Source organism: Drosophila kikkawai, chromosome 3R (assembly GCF_030179895.1).
Source record: "Drosophila kikkawai strain 14028-0561.14 chromosome 3R, DkikHiC1v2, whole genome shotgun sequence".
NCBI lineage: Eukaryota > Metazoa > Arthropoda > Insecta > Diptera > Drosophilidae > Drosophila > Drosophila kikkawai.
Genome location: NC_091731.1, coordinates 21,851,949 through 21,870,446, shown reverse-complemented (window position 1 = coordinate 21,870,446; position 18,498 = coordinate 21,851,949).

Genomic DNA, 18,498 nt, shown 5'->3' with positions numbered 1-18,498 from the left:
AAATAAAATCCCATAAATGATCGAATGCGATTTTTAGTCTATGCAGCAACGGCGGTGGCGACAAACTGAAAAAACAGAAGGAACAACAGCAACTTTAGAGCAAACTAACCAAACAAACAAGTGTGTTGAGATGGGGTTTTTTGAGTGGTAAGCTCTGGGATACACTTTCTATTTATTATATATATTGAACATAAACTGTTTTATATCTTTTTTTAATATTATTTATAGATAAAAGTAATTATTAAGTACCAAAAAATCACAAGATCTTCTTCAGTTCTTTGCTGAGCGACTGAAGTCGTAGCTAAATTCATTGTTGGGAATTCTAATACCATGACTGCTGTAATTCCTCTCAATATAAAACCCTAATAAAATTTATTTCATAAATTTTACATCCCAGCTAATAAGCTCTTGGCCCCCAGAAAGGGTAACCCAGATAGGCGTTGTGTAGACAACGTTGCGATGTGACTTTTTCCAGCCGCCAAGCGGGCAGCCAACTTCTTGTTGCGACTTTTTTAAGAATTTCAAATGTTTTTCCTGGTAAATTAACTAAAAATGCGCTGAAAACGCTCGCAACACAGCAGAGGCAACCGTTTTTGTGTCGCTATCTGCTAAAAAAAAAAATAAGAAAAATAAGAAAAGGAAAAACAAAGAGGAAAACAGATAGACCAGAATCTGGAGAGCAGCCGAACGCGGCAATTTCCTATTTTACCAAAGTGGTTGCTGCTGCCTTCGAGTTTGCGTCATTAATGTGGCTTTTAAATGCGTTTTTCCTCGCAGGGGGAAAAGGCTGTGGAAATTGGAGACGTCGGGAAGACAAGTGTGCGCCTTAATTATGTGCGGCTCTTGAGAGTATTGGCTGATTTTGTAATTAGGTTTTCATTAGAACTGGCCCCCAACTATGGCCACCAGTCCACCAGCTCGTCCTCGTTCCATGTCCACCAGAGAGGCATGCCATTCCATGGCCACCATCGAGTTCATAACTTGCCGGCTAATTTGTTGCAGGTCATCTGACCCAAGTATCTCCCCTTGCCCTGGCTCCTATCCTCCTGCCTGCCTGATTGAGTTATATCCGTAGCCGTACATATGTAAACAACCAGTAGCCAAGTGTTTGGCCAACACGAGCAATAAGACAAGGCTAACGACTGCCGCTGAGAGCCAAGCCGCCACCCATCGAAAGAGCCACACGAGCCCCACACGAGCCAGAGTCTCCGTTTAAGCCATGGTCCCAGTTTCAGCCTCTGCCACAATCAAAGTGAAAGATACGGCTAAAGAGCCAGCGTCTGCATTTGTCTTGGCCATGAAGATGTGAATGAGGATGAGGATCAGCCGGGCGAGCTGAGCTTCCATTGAGCCAAAGAGCCGCTAAGCCGTACACTAACCGAAAAAATAACTAAAAACTGTACGAGAAAATGTGATTTATAAATGGATTTATCAAGAACTTAATAAAGAAAACCCAACAGAATATTTCACCATCTAACAAGAAAGGAAACTAACTTTGAAAAGCCGAAATTTCTATACCCTTGAAGAATAGAATAAATTATTTTTTTGTTCGGAAATGATCCCTTTACTGCTTTGCAAGCTTCTGACTGAAATTATGCTATCCTTTCAGGATATAAAAATAGTCTATTTATTTTATTTTTGTATTTTATTAACATTTAATCTGAAAAGCTTTAAATGTTAACTAGAAATTCAAAGAAGCCTAACACATTTCCTCAGTGTAATTCCCATATGCGGCACTTTCTTTGGCCGTGGATTATGCAGACAGAATCCCAGAGGATTGAGGAGGAGGAGGTCGGAGCTCGGTGTAGCTTGTGGAGGATGCCAATGGATGCCGAGTCGTGGATAGAAGGCGGCTCTGCTCACGTCTTGCAACTGCATTTTGATTTATCCACGCGCTGTTGTTGTTCTTTTTATTTTTGTTGTTGCTGGCGGCGCTTCAGCAACTGCTGCTGCTCCTTGTGATTAGCGTGGCGTTGGAGAAGGTGTGTCCCAAAAACACAGGCAGCAGTCCATATAGCCATATAGCCACTCAGCAACCGAAGCCGCCGAAGCCACCCCGATCCACCGAACCAAACATCTTCCAGCCTCTGAGGTAGCTGGCTAAGGATTTGCCGGCAGCCAGCATGAATGAATGAGATGATCGCATCAATGGAATCACAGGGAGGGAATCGGAGGGATCGGGCTTGAGATCGGGATCGGGATCGAGAGCGGAATGTGGGCCAGCCTTCAAAGGCACTTTCGATGTTAATCCGATGCAGGCAGGTAATTAGCCAAGACCACACAGGTTGTAATAGGAATTTTATACAGGTTTTATGTACAAAATGTTAAGGGAATTAGTTAAGTATCTTAGATAAAATTAGCTACTAGATGTTGTTGCAAAATATATTGCTAAAATATATAATACACTTACTCATCGAGCTGGAATGTTGAATCGAGTCCATGGGAACTCTATAAGGGTCTTTGATGACTAATATAAACCATTAACTTTGGCTTTCTATAGTTTTACTTGAGAGTTAGAGATAATAAGAACAGCTTAAAGGCATAAACAAAAATATAAATGAACACTCTTGAGCTAAATCTTTGAAAGGAAACCGAGAAACCGATATCCTTGAGAACGGTCAAGGCCCTTAAAAAATATTTGCTGGCATACCCTAAAACAAAATATACAAAATGAGGTTTACTCATTATATTTTAATTCTGTAAAAAGTATTTTAAAAGAGTTTTCTATAAAAATGTTCAAGTTAAGAATAATTATAAAGGAGTTCTTCAAATGATTATTAAGAAAACCAAGCATTGATAGTTTTAATTCAACATCTTATTCATTTCATTTTAATTTAGAATGTGAAATATTTTATATCCCTTACCTAACTATTACTACAGGGTATACAATAACCCCTTCTACCACCTATATGACATTCTTAAGACCTCTTCTTTTGATACTCCTTTTCTTTTTGTGTTTGAATGTTCTATAAAAATGCAAAAATTATGAAAATTTTCTGCCTTTTTGTTCCTGTCTCTGTTTTTTTAGTTGTCTTTGTCTCTGTCTGTCTTTCATGCTGACTGGCTGCCTGCATTTTGTGGTAACTGGTTTTTGTGTTGTATTTTAGCTATTTTTGGCGCATTTCGTTTTGATTCCTGTTCTGTTGGCCAGAACACTTGGACGCGTCAATGAACCTTTAAGCCGAATGCAACACCGACCATCTACGTTTCTTTTTTGTTTTTTTTTTGTTTTTGTTTTGTTTTATTTTGAGAGTGAGGGACACATGTCTATGAATTCTAATTATTTGCCAGAGACAGCGGCAAAAAAATGCAAATTTTCCTTTTTGTCTAATACCTTAAGCGGCCGATCATAAAAGCCAATCAAATTCCCTGACATTTCCTGAGTGTCAATCACTCGCGGAATCCACACACATATGTATATATATATTTTTGCCATGAGGAATATTTCCTCCCAAGTTCGCAAAACCAAAAGGTAATCACTCTGCTCCGATGTTGTTGCTGATGATGATGATGATGATGATGGTGGTGGTGATGGTGATGGGGAACAGCTTTTTTAGCCCAACAACTCGTTCCGATCGATCCACTGACCACAGTCAAGGAGCTGGCAGTTGGGCCAGTCCATCGGTGGGCTGGTTCAGTGGCAATCAAAAAATGTGTGGCGAAATCAGCGCACTGAAAGCTGAAATACTTTTTTAATGAACCTCTTCCTTTGCGGCGGCCACTCAACAATTTGGCGACACGAAATCAAAGTCATTGCATCTCCCTGGCTGGGCCCCAGATCGGTGGTTAGGATGGATGATGGGCTTGGCCAAGGTTCAGAAAATGGGTTGGTCCCGAGATCCTGCCAAGGCGGTGGCTTGAAATGCGGCTTTATAATTGCACACGCACTTTTTGTACTTTGGGAAAAATTAGAAGCAAAGGTGCACTCAAGAAAATTATTTAAAAATTAAATTTAGAATGAATTTTAAAAATTACTTTATTCAGTGCTTAATCCTTACTTAAACGCTATTAATTTTTGCTTATTTTTGTATTCTTAACTTATCTTAAGTTTAACCCCTTTTAGCCATGTATTTGCTTTATTTTTTTATACAATTCTGCTAGTGCATCAAGTGGCCAGTACTGAATGAACATTAAAGCTCAAATCGCGCATCATGTTGCCATGTCAGCGCCGCAGTCGGAGGCATTCGGCCAAGTTAATGACATTGCTGCTGCCACTGGCTGCAACAAAAAAAAACCCAACCTGGCGACAACTTTGGCCAAAGACCAACGGCAACAAGAACAACTACAGGTAAACCCGGCGTTGATGAGCAAAAACTGGACATTTTGATTTTAGAAAAATATATAGAGAACCACTTTTTTTGGTGCGTTCTTTGCGGTTTTGGATTTGTTTCATTTATTGCCGCACAAACACACAACTCCACGTCGATTGCCTTCAGCCGAGTGGCATCCATGGCTTTGGAGTTGGCCAATAGGAGTAGCAGACCACGAGCAGCAGCTGTTGCCTGTTGCACACACATTTATAAATTGAAAAAGTTGGCTAAAATATGTGCAGCAGGGGCTAACAAGAAGTTGTCTCCAGTGTGCTATGGATGCCTTTTTTTTAGGAAGAGATAGTCGAAAAATTTACGAGTTCCAAGAGATGCCAATGGATGAAATAATATTAAGGTATTACAGGCATTTTTACATGCAAAAGTTATGGGAATAATTCAACAAATTATTTTTAGTGCAAACTTTTTAGTTTCATATCGTGAAAAATGTCACTTTAAGCCCTTTTACTTCATTTACAAAATGAATTTAGTTGCTTCTCTCACTTGAACCTAATTACAAATATTAACCCAAATGCATACACAAAATTTGTGGTTCCCCCCGGACATGGTGACAATTTTTCAAAGGCCTCGCATGTCAACGGACAACTGGCTGGATGTCATGCAAAGCCTGGCCATTAACAAATCGGAGGGAGGTTCGAGAATATATACATATAGCCCCACCATATATATCTCCCGGTTAAGGCATATGAATATTCCAAAGAGCCAAATGCAATTGACAGCATAAATCAGCATAAAGCGATGGGGAAAAGACGGAGACAAGCGCCTAATTAAAAATGCAATTGAATGTTTCCTTTTGGCTGTCACTGTTGCCGACGGTTTTTGCTTCTTTTTTTTTTGCAACGGATGAAAAGAAGTTGAGGCTCGGTTTGTATTCGAAATGCAGCCTTAATTAAATATAATTTACAATTCGCCGGCGGTCATAACTTTCCAACAAAAGGCCGTGACAGCAAAAGGCAACTCAGATGGGTGGTGTTGGGCGGTTTGGAAAAAAAAAAAAAAAGGAAAATAGGAGAAGGCGAACAAGGAGGGGGCGTGGCGCCTGCGGGCCATGAAAATGTTTTCGACCAAAACAACAAAAGAGCATGTTTCGAGGCAATAATGGACGATGTACTAATGTCATTCTATGGTCTCGCCAAACGACGGCAACATCAGCGGCATTTTTTCGTTCGAAATTATCATAAATTTGTCGTTGGCTGTTTTGGATTTTGTTGTTGTTGTTGCGGCTAAAACGACTAGAAAAGGTTAACATTGTTCTTTGTATATTTCCCGGCTTAGCCGCTTAGCTTAGTCCGGGCCTTAACGGGCTTAACTCTGGTCAAAATATGCGGCGCCCCAAAAAGCAAGGGCCAACACGAAAAGCGCTGAAATTTACGACTAACAAGCCAAAACAAATAATTCCAGAATTCGTCACACGCTAAAATTTCAAGCAAAAATACTAAAAACAAGAAACAGAGAAAAATAGAGGAATAAATGCATTTGAAAACGTTTTTCGGGGGGCTAAGAACGCTTTTGTAGAATGAGTTTGGAGGATTTTTTGGGGGCTCTGAAGGTTGGCTAAAGTTTCAGCCTTCAAATTAAATTAAGTGTTTATCTTATATTTACAATTTTATTTTTATTTCCCACCAATTTTGGGCAAGTGACCCAAGTGAACAGCTTTGACCCCTTCGCCTTTGATTAAATTATCTTCCGCTGCAAATCTTTGCATCTGCCGCAGGGATCTCCCAGCCAAGCCATTCAATTCCTCTAACCCTTGTTTCTATATTTTTTTTACTTAATTATAAATGCAAAGTTCTCTGTCTTTTTTCCTGTAATTTTTTCGGTTTGTTTTGGGGCCCCCAGAAAACATTTTTCGTTGACAAGGCTTTGTGCCTTGGCCAGGGAAATGAATTTTACTTTTCGGCCGGCAGGAAGTGCCCCAAGGCGATCCCAGCAGGAGTGGCTAAAAAAAAACAAGAAATATGGAAAACTTTGGAGCGGCTCAGGGGGAGAATGGAAAGTGGGAAAATGGGAAATGGAGAATCTTTTAAATGCAATTTAAGGCTGAGAGCGCGGTGCAGCAGTGCGGCAGAATGAGTCGCTAGAGTTATATGCATTGTATGGCAATGGGAATGGAAAATATGATTATAATTATAAATATTGCATAAGCAGCACAAACTCACGCACTTGGGAGAGGGGGTTGGGATTGGGATTGGCGTTGGGGTTGGGGTTGGGGTGTCCTCACGCAGGACGTGTGACGCATGCGAGCACAAAAACAAAAACGCACAACGAAAAGTGCGTAAGTTGCGCCGCAGAATTGCATATAAAGGCCAAAGTATATACAAAAAGTCTATGCACATTATATACGGGTGTACACTGAGAAAATCTAAACTGCTCAAGAGCTAAAATCTATGTTAAAATTTATGATTTTAGGTGCAACTTAAACCTATTTTTTAGGTAAATAAAAACTTGGAAAAAACACACATTTCTTACTGTGTTTTTAATAAATTTTTTTTAAATATAAATTTCTTAAAATCCTTTCTTAAAAGTCCTCTAAAAAGTTGAAACTGAAATCTGGAACTCTGCTTAACCATTTCTTACCTTTTATTTCCAAACTTAAATACTTATAATAAACAAAAATTATAATAATAATATTTATTAATTTTTAAATTAATAACCTTTCATCTCCCATTTCTTCCTCTGCTTACATCCCTATATAAATTGAAGGGGTAAAAATTATACAGAAATGCGAACGCAATTTTCGAGGCCTGCAGCACTCTTGCCGCTGCTGTCTTGGCCAACTCCTTCTCACTGTAAAAAATAAAAAAGTTTTCTGCGGCTGATGGTATTTTCCCCCCTCACCCCGCACCGAAAACCCCCCTCCGACTGATGCATAGCGGTCGCTTTGTTGGCCGGGGGCAGATCAATATCCTTTTATGCGTTTACACATGCATTATGCATGCAGACTTCCCTCCAAACCTTAACCCTCTCTGCTGCTGCCTGCTGCTTAGAAAAATTACAAAAACACCAGAAGCAGCAAACAGAGAGGGCAGTGTGGGGTTAAAAAAAAAAAAAAGAAATGGCCAAACAGAACATCATGCGTAAGTGCCGGCGTACCGGGGGCGTATACGCAATATTTGCTTTCAATTGCAGCTGTTGGCCAATGGCAAAAAAGAGAAGCTTTCGAAAAGGATAGAAGAAAAAACAAATGTGGGAAAAAAATGTGGAGAAAAATGGGGAAAACCCATTGCAAATGGGCATCAAATTAGCCATCAATTGGCAAAAGGGGGCCGGGACTAGGAACAGATATTTATTTTAGAATATATATTCATCGGCATATCGAGCACTCTGGCAATGGCATCGAGTACTTTCCGCCTGACTTTCAGCTCGAGTCCTATTTGATTTAGTTTTCCATTCGGCCGGATTGGTCGGTTAGTTGTGAAAATTTATTCGATCGCGTATTTGTGGGCAAAAAGTGCCTTTTTGAAGGACCTCAATTAGTTTGGTATCTGAAGGAGGAGGTATGAGGCCTATTTCGCAGGCTGTTGGCATTTGTAGGGTACTTTATCTATTGAATATCGATATCAAAGAATTTTTAGACCATCAAATGAGTTAATTATTAAAAATCATAATTAAATCGGTCGACTTGACCCCTTAATGAGAGCGCTTTCCTTTTTTTTTCTGGTATATATACCAGTTTTTGTACATGATGTTGGCCATAAATTTAAATTGGGTTTTATTAATGCAAAAAGGTTTTGTTTTATGTTTTTCAATGCATTTGCTAGCTTGTATTATCTATTTAAAATTACCTTTTTCGAGTTTATTAAACCATATTGTTTAGAAAAAAATAGAATTTGATGTAAAATATTTACATCCCTTCTGAAAAAAGGTTATTCCAGCATAAAGAATGGTTGTAAATATTAGCTTTTTCCTTAAACTAATTTTTAACATTTACTTACCGGAAACCCAAAGTTTCTTTAAGTTAAACTTCTCATTTTCTAGCTGTTATGTATTTTAACCTTCATATATATCGGTTTCCTTTGAAATTGAAAACAAACTAGTTAATTTCCCTAGTTGCCTACGACAGGTGCAGCTTTAAAGATAGAAGACCATCTGGATAATCCTGGACCCTGCACAATTCTGCATAATTAGCTCTCTTGCCTAGCTCGTAAAAAAAAAATAAAAAACAGAAACAAAAACAATTCAAGCTCTAATTGTGCAGGCCATTTACACGCCGAAAGTTAATTTCGCATAAGCTGGAATGGTGCGCATTCCCCTCGTCCCTCTTCCTTAGCTTGGCTCACATTTTGCGACCTACAACAACGGAGAGCTTGTTAACAATGAAAACAACTTGGCCAGCACACACACACACACACACTCGAGCAGGGCGAAATACTGTATGGCTTCCTGTGGCAGGCTGTCAGCCAGGCTTCGAGGCATCGAGGCATTGAGGTAGGCTAAGGCAACCAGTCAGCGGCAGCAGAAGTCGCAGCAGCAAATGCAGCAACAGCAGCCGCAACAACCACCGCACGCGGAGAAAAGAAACACAACAAATTAGATATTAAGAAATTGTTTGATTCTTTTTTTTTATCAATTTATTTTATATTTAAAAAGAAAATATATAAATGGTTAAAGTTACATTTTTTAAAAATGAAATTATAATTATTTTACAAAAGAAATTTATAATTCCCAACTAGTTCTAACAAAGAATAATAATAAAAATTAATAATTAACATTAAATATAAACATGAACAAATATATAAAATTATTAATTAATAATCTTATTAGATATATTAAGCATTAATTTATTTCATATTTGAAAAATAGACAAATTTGAAATATTCATTTTTCCACACAAAGTTAATATTATATAATATAAAATTGTAAATTAGTTCTGATCAGTAAAATATTAAAAACTACTAAAGGCACTTATAAGTATTTAATAAATAGGTATTCAATTTTTGTCAGTGCATAAAAACAACAACAGCGGCAATACCTTTGACGCAATGTCAAACACCTGCTGCCAATGTTAACGCCAAACACGAAAAAAACACTCGCATACACACATCCAGGGAAACTAAAATGCCAAAGAGTAGGAGAGCAGTAACAACAAAAACAACACAAAAAACAGCAACAAAAATACAAAAACAATAGCAACAACAACAACAACAACAACTACAAAAAGGCAACACACATTGTCCGTCTGTGCGTTTGTTCTTCGGCTGGTTAGGCAACAAATTCTGCGCAAAAAGTGCAATGAACTTTGGCCAACGAAGGGAATTGGGGGAATCCCCCATGAGGGTAAGGGTGAGGTGAGGGTTAAGGGAAGCATAGGGTTAAGGCAGCGTAAAAGTCACAGGCTTAGCCAATGTGTAAATAAATGTCTCTATATATGTGTGTGTTTTGCCAAAAGATGGAGTGTGAGCCAAGAGTCAGTTGTTGCTGCAGTGAGAGTGGCAAAGGCAGTTGAAAAACCATTTCATTGAGTGGCCCAACCACAAAAGATATCAAATACCCGAAATGCCAGCGACAGCAGCAAAAAGGGTCTCCAAGAAGGGGGGGTGAATATATAAGGAAAGGGGGTATACAAGAGTGGATAATATGGGGTCTGAGAGTATGTCACCGAATGACAATTAGAAACCGCATTTAAAAATCAAATACAATTTATATGAGTTGATGAATTAAAAGAGAATTTGTGATAAAGAAATTATAACTTTGGCCTATCAAACTAAGCTTCTTTTCTTATTTTTCAATCAACAAATAAAATTTCTAAAACCCCTCTCATAAGTCCTACTAAATCTACTGTAAAACTCTACAAGATGCCATCAAAGATACCAACTATTTTGTAGTTTTTTATATGTTTTTGCATTGCAAAAACCCATGTCAAAAGGCATTAATTCCCAATTCATCAAGTTTCGGATCCTAGAAAAAAACAAAAAAAAAACTTGAAAAGAAATGCAAATAAAAAGAGTGCCAAGTGAAACGGCAAACCAAGAGGAACCGAAAGACTGCAACTAAAAAAAAAATTAAAAGAAGAAAAACTAAAAGACGGACAACGGCCGTGTAGACGCTGAAAATAAAGTCAACTTGAAATGCGCCGCCAGTTGACGTTGTTGCTATAATAGTTGTTGTTGGTGTCTCCTACCCTTGGAAGCGCCTACTCCAAAAACCTAAGCCTAAGCCACTACTCCACACACACCATGCCACACCGTGCCTTGCCACTTGGATCTACTCGACTCCACCATGGTCGCTGTCAGTTTTCGTCGACGGAGCCAAGTAACCAGCCGAAAGCAGATGATGAAGCCCTCAAAGTCAACGGCAACAACAAGCCAACTACCAACAACTACCAGCAACAAGGCGACATCGGTTTAGGCCTTTGAAAGCACTACACCATGGACATGGCCGTTGAGATATGTCTATACAGTGGGAGTTCTTTAAAACGAATTAAAAAGGGTTTCAAAGACTTCAAGATTGTTGAAAAATTAAACTTTCTTTTCTATATAATTAATTAAATAATAACAAATATTTTACTTAGAAAATAGCAACCCAAATCTTAGCTTCCCTTTAAGCCAGTTTTTACTCTAAGCCAGAGCAAAGCAGGCGACATATGTGCACATATTTTTCTTTGCTGGATCCTCTTGATTTTTCTTCTTTCTTTTCTTTTATTTTATTTTTTTATACCTTTTTTTGTTTTGTTTTATTTTTTTTTTCACATGCAGTTAAAGCGCAAATGTTCTCAAATTACCCATATGCAAAATGGGCGTGTAGGAAAGTAGGGAGCGAGGGCAGAAGATTGGTCTACTGGTTCCGAGACTCTGGCTTCGTTTTGCCATTTCGGTTGCGCCTCATATTTCGTCTATGGTAGCTTTGGGCCTCCTCCATCAACCAGGTCTTCTTCTCACTTTAACCATGTGACTCTTACTCTGACTGTGGCTCAAGACGCCACCGAACTAGGCCCCCTCCTGGAACTCCCCTAGTCTATTTGGCCGGAGATTTTGTGGTAAGTTGACGTTGACTGGCGGATCTTCCTTGGGTGACAATTGAAAGGCAGCGGAATAGGAATCACAGAGCAGCAGAAGCCATCAAGGCGTTAAATTTCATAGAACATAGAGACAAAGCGCTTATTTGGCAACAAAAACTGGCTAAAAGGAGACTTGGAAGGGTTAAAAAAAAAGGGTTAAATCAAAGAGAAAAATGTAGTAATTTTTGATTTTCAAAAGACAAAAAATACCTGTAAAATATGATTTATTATTTAAATAATTAGTAAAATTACTTATTTAAAAATAGTAAAATCTTCTCTATAAATGATATATTTTGCAAGGAAAATTCCATTAAAAAAACCTTAAATATCCCCCCTTTGATAAGCCAATCAAGATTCGCTATGTCTATAGAACTAAGAAACCAATATATATAGTATTATAGGTTCATTGCTCGTTTATCGATATCTTTTAGCAAATATCAGAACTGAGCGGCTGATTGTTGTTTTATTTTTATTTGTTCTGTGATCAGTGTTTATTTTATGCCCTATCCAAAAGGCCCGCCATTAACCCTACTCCTCCTCCAAGCTTTAACCCCAACATGCGACACATGGCAAAGGCTGCCCAAACGTCGTTTCCTCAATGCCATAAAGTGCTCACTTATTGCTTTTTATGTGCTTTTGATATGTGCAATTGTGTGTACAAGTGTGCGAGTGTGCGAGTGTGCGAGTATGAGTGTGAATGCATTTTCCGCTGCACTTTTTCGTCACAGTTTTCGTCAGTCTGTCGTCAGTCAGTTTGTCAACCAGTCAGCCAGCCATTCAGTTGGTTCGTCTTTTGTGCGTTCTCATAAATGCATTTTCCTAAGGGACAGGAAAGAGAAAGAAGTTGCGCGTAGAAAGAGAGAGCAGGAGTGGACTTAACTCGCCGCAACTTCATTTTGTGAATGCACAATGGGCCAGCGACCTAACCTACGACAACCGAATATTCGCCATTCCATTTGGCCAAGTTCAATGAACCGAACCTTTGGTTGAATAAACTTCCCATAGACACACGCACACACACTCCAAAATACACACACTCGCACACCCTCACGCACTGCGAATCGGGTGACGCGTCGAAGTGAAAAAAAAAACATGTAGTATAAGCAGCGAAAAAACAACAGAAACCAAAAAACAAAACATCGAAAAGGGAGATAGAATGTGTCTTTTCAAAAGGGTTACTCAATTTAGTAATATTTTATTTATATTTGTGTAAGTTATTTATGTAATTTATTTATTTATTAGTAACAATATTTATGTTTAGTTATTTAAGAAGATTTGAACTAGGAATTCGATTTGTTTAAGGTTTAAGTAATAATTTTTGCCAATTTTTGATAATCTTAACTATACTATAACCCTTATAAAATTTTAGAAAAATAAATGCCTAAAATTAGTTTCCGCTAAAGATATATGTATAAATAGAATCAGCTTTTGATACCCATCAAGAAAATATATGATTATAAAATTAGAATACCTTGCAATGATATAAAAAGAACCTCATAAGTATCAATTTTTTTGAGTGAACCAAGCTTAAAATATTTCAGGCTAGGCACTGAATTCGTACTTGGGAATTTTAGAAGCAATGCTTGTGTAACACTACCTTTTTGATTTATGTAAATTTAATCAGTAAACTAGACCTTAAATAAGCAGAAAGATGGATAGATAGATAGATAGATATTTTTTTAATATAAACAAAACAAAAATCTTTTTTTTTTTTTGTTGTTACTAATTTAAATGTAAACAATACCTTTTTATATATAGTAAAATATTACCCCCTTTCAAGTATATTGCCTACCCCTACTACTTTTACATTTGGGGGCGCGATGTTTGCTACTTAAATGATATGCCATCGCAGTATTGGTGTGTGCAAATTGATTGTTCAGCCGTATGGGTTAGCTTCGCCGACTTCTTCACACTCCGCAGATACACAGCCATGAAGACATTTATGTTTATGGAATGTCTGCTTTTCTCACTCACATAATCTCTATATATTTTTTGTGCCTTTTCGACTCTCTTCCAATTTGTCTAATTTTCAATGACGCGTCGGCATCGTCGTCATCGATGCAATGAAGTAAAAACAAATTAGTTGAACTCCGCTGGGATGCAGATACAGATACGGATACCAAGTAGAAGATACAGAAATACGGATACATATGCTAGTGATACGAAGCAAGCCAGCAAGCAAATCGAATTTACCAGCTGCTGGCGAAATAATTCAATAAATCGCGCTGGCTAAACCCCTGATCCAGAGCCACAGCCATACTCACACGTCCAAAACCGAATGCAGATGCAGAACCCAGGCCAAGAACCGCAATGCTCTGTTCTTTAGCTGTACAAAAAAACACAAAAGAAAAATTTTAATTTAAATAAAAAAAAAAATAAAATCAAACCTTTTTTTGTTGTGAAGTCCAGTTAAAGACACCTCAAATATCAAAGAATACTAAGCCATTTCATTTTTTAATTTGTTTTTAAATTTCTCAATTTACTCACCATTTCTCCCAGTGCATCATCTCTTCGCTAAGCTGTGAAGACACAAATGAAATTTAATTTCAGCTTGCAGTTTGATGGGGCAAATGGAGCAGGAACCCAACTAACCCGTAGCCAACCAACGAAAATAACTGCAAGATATATTAATAAAGCAGAAATTCATATATGAAATTTTAATATGCAAACGAGCAGAAAGCAGAGAGCGAAAAAAAAAAAATAAGAGAGGGCACAAAAAAATACCCACAGACTGTACGGCGAAGAAGTTACTAGATGGAGAATCCCAAAGTATCGAGGCATGTAAATCGAATTCGGTTTCGTGTTCGTGTGTGAGTATGCTTTTGGGGGTAAGCAAGCCGAAAGACAGACGGAAAAATAGAGGAAAAAAAAAGAGGGAAAGACAGCCATGTGGTCCATCGGTTTTTTTGGCCAGACAACGGAAAAAATTGTGTGCGGAGAGTGAGATTAAAAATGGAAATAGATTTTGTCTGGAAGAACGAACCGAGAAGATGAAGAAGATGAAGCCTTATTGACAACTTCAAGCTGCCAGATGAAAAGTTAGAGTGGATGCAAGCCAAGTTCTAAGGAGGTATTCAGTTCACCAACTTCAAGTAGAACACTCTTCCAAGTTTCACCCACTTAGAGGAGAATCCTAGTTGCTCGTAATTCCCCATTCATGTTTCTTTAGCGGAAAAATCATGGGATTTAAGCTTGTGCTTATATATAGAGCACTCGCATTACGTATACGCAGTGTGTGCACTTTTGTGGCCAAAAATACAACAGCAACAGAGCCAGAAGGCCAGAAGTGAGCCGTTGCCACACTTTCGCCGCCAATGTCAATGCCACCACAGCACCACCATTTACCATTTACCACTCTCCACTGCCACCACCGCCGCCAGAGGATGCAGTGCCAGGCAAATCCGATTCCGAGCCCAACTCCGGCATCGCCCCAATGCCACAGATATGCCTGCACTGAGACAAATCCGTCTCTCATTTATAACCATTCAGTTAGTAGTCTTTTGAGTACATTTTATGGAAATATTTTCAGTGTATCAGCCGGCAGGCAACAGGCAGCTGGTGGCACGCGGCCAAAGCCGGGAAACTGCAGTCTGGCAGGCGGCACGTTTCGTTTGGTTTCATTTGGCTTTGGTCTCCATACCGATGCTGATGCCAAAAATAACAACAAAAAATAGCAGCCAACAGGCAGAGCAGGCCAAGGCAGACATAGTCGTTGTCATGGCCACGAATGGTCGCCGTTTTGGGCGTCTGTTTGACCAAAAACATGCCGGCATGGAGGCAGAAGGCAGACCCAGGCGAAGGTCGCAAACTGGCAACAGAATTTCATTAGAACGGCAGACGGGCCCTGGCAAATGGAGATGAGGATGAGGCTGTGGGCCAGATGCGCTAGGCCAGAAAATGGCCATCGAAAGGGAAAGCCTGGCACTGGGTCCCATGGACTCTAGACTCTGGGTGTCCCGAAGTAATCATGTAATCGGGTCTATCATTGCTGGTTATGTAAGTGGCTAACTGCAATTAGAGTTGGCCACTGCTGCTGCTGCTGCTCCTGCTGGTGGTGGCACAATCAACTTGTCAACGCAAATTGCAGCGACAAATTAGACAGCTGTCATGGAATTTTAAGCAGGAGTAAAGTGGAATAGAGTAGGGTGGGTGCCAAAACATGGAGTCTGACATAAAGTTTAATTCCAGGGTTGATAGTTAAATGCCATTAATTGCGGTGACTTCCGGGAAAGTTTTCTGTTAAAGCTGGTTGGTTTTTTTTTTGTAACGTAACTTGATAACTTAAGGAATTTTGTTTGGTTTAAAATTATTTAGTTAATATTACCATGAAAACGGTGATAAGTGGTGATGACTTTGACTTTTTTCCGACTAATTTTTTGTTTACAAATTTTTCTGGATGGAAGTTAAATACAAAATACTGAACTGGTAATTCTATAAAGTTATTAATTAAATAAATAAAATTCAAAGGTTAACTTTGTAAAGTTTAATAACTAAAGAAAGAAATTCAGAAGAAAAAGTCTCAGAATCAAAGCTATTTGTCATACTGTTAATTTGACAATTTTGTGTATATAATAAAACTTATTTTAAACATCTGAAGGAGGCAACTTTCCCCAAGTTCAGTTTCCAATTCCTAGACAAACATCTCAAACCAAACCCTTTTCCGAAAATGCAAGTACCATCCGCTCAGCGTTCTTATTCTTCTCCTGCTGCAACTTTCTCGTTCGAGACATAGGCTACTTAACCCTACGAGCACAACTGTACCCCAAAAAGAACAAAGCCGGCTAAATGAAGGGCATAGAAAAATGAAGCAAAGTACACACGAAAAAAATTGTAGGTACGGGAGGGAAAATGTGCAAAAAAAAAATGGTGAAAAACGGAGCACAAAAATACACACATGCAAACGCTAAAAAGTTTGCACACTCAAAGACAGACGACGGCAGAGAAAGAGAAATGGGGGATAGAGGGTGTGAAAGAGAGGGCGAGAATTTTTCTTGGGAAAACGTACACTTAGAGAAATAGTTTCCCCAACGTACAAATATAAAATGTACAAAAAACAACACTGAAATATAATAAACTAAATAAGATAATAAATAGTTAACCCTGAAATCAATGAACAAACAATTTTCCTAAATATTGATTAAAAGTGTTTTAAACATTTTTAATGTTGTAAATATTTAAAGTTTAAAAAAATAGTGTGAATTTTGTTTTAAATATTACTGAATTTCAAGGTATATTATTATATTTTATAATATCCAAAGCACACAAGGGACCTTTACAACATCAAGAAATGTACTTACCCCTTGCTTTGCACTAAAATTCCCAATGGGTTCTAGCCTTAAACTGTTGTTATTCAGTGGTGGGGAAGAGATACTTCCTTTTGAAACGATTGTAAATACATTGGTCTTTATAATTTTTCATTGTCATGAATAGCTTCCAATTTGTTTATTATGTTTTTATAAATTTCCCGACTTAAAACATTTAACATTCTCAGTGTAGCATCCGTACAGCGTATAGCGTCGCGTCGGAGGTCAGGATGGGAATCTGATGGGATGCAATGTGATGTACATGGGAGCAGCGCATAGAGCATGTAGACAACTGGCAACAATAACGGCATTTTCGACGTTGACGAAAAGGACGCCCAGGAAAAGTGGGTGGTTTCGGGTGGCGTTTTGGGGGCTGCTTTCGGTGGGTGCACAGGGGCACTTCCTTGTCGACGACGAGTTGCCAACAGCCACTTGACACTTCCGTCGTCACATGAATGGAGCCGTAAAAATGCGACGCTGCCTGCATTCGTTTCATTTTCGTACTTTCAGTTGGTTTTGCTTTTTTTGCTCCTCTTTTTTTTTCCTTTTTCTTTTTTTTTGGGTTTGGCACTTTTTATATTTGGGGGTGGCGTCACGACAAAAAAAATATGAAGAAAAAAAGACTGTAGAAATGAAGTAAATACATTCATGCATAATTTTTATGGCACTTTGAGTGATAGGGGAGGAGTCCCGCCGACATGCATTTGGGATGCCAAAACGTTTTGGGAACACACACCAGACCCTCTTTCCACACACACACACACACACCCTCTGTCATCCTCGCATACATATTTCCTCTTTCACTTAAATGGGCGAATCCAATGGGAGTTGGCAACGAATCCAAGGTGGAGTTATTAACGCGGCTACAAAGTGATGATTAGTTGGGTTTTAGGGTGACTCTGCCTACTGAGTACTGAGTTTTAAGTACTCTGAGTATTCCTGCGGTTCAATGTCCGCCCAAAAGCAAATAGGCTGTTGGCACACACACTGACTTTGGGCACAAACACGTGTTGGCCAGGCTAAGCGCCAAGGTAGGTCAGGGAAGGGTATGGGAAGGCACTAAGGTCTTTGCAAACAAATAACAAAAAATGATGAGGTACAAGTACAGTGATTGTTCGACAATTGAAACTTATTCATCAAGCAGATAAATGGAAAGTCATTAAAAAAATTTAAAAAGCTGCTATTTATAATATAGAAATTTAAATAAAACTTTTCTAATTATTAACTTCTTATATTTCACACACAACCTAAAAGCTTTCTAAATATTATTTATTTTAAAGTCTCCTTAAAATCTTATATTTCAAACCTTCCCTGTACCTTTTGGTGGCGACGTGTGTGTTGATGTCTTGGCTTCTGGACTTGGATCTGGGATCCGTATCGGCTACTGGTGGGCCACTGCTCATCGTTGCATGCGGCATGGCACGCACTTGCGAGGGATCGCAGATCTCCCCTTCGGACAGAGGGCAAACAAACTCGTACATACTCCTCCCCAAAAACTCAAGACAACTCCCTGGCCTGGCCCTGAAGTAGCAGAGGAGTTTACTTCTGGTTCTTAGGCCTTCTTTTTTTTTTTTTTTTTTTGGTTATGATTGACTGAGTTCTGTTGAAACTTTGGCGTCTACTGGCACGCATGAATTACAATTTTCGAGTAACGAAAAGCCCTCTCGAAAAGAGGGCTTCACAATTAGCACATTTCTTACTTGAAGCAGAGAGAAAAATAATTGAAAATTTCAAAATCCATTTTTAAAGGGATAAAAAGGGATTATAGAGGTAAAAGAGATTATGTGAAAATAACCAATATTTTGTTAAATATTTTTAGAGAAGCTAAGAAATTTTTAAGATTTTCTTAAAATAAAAATTAAAAATAACA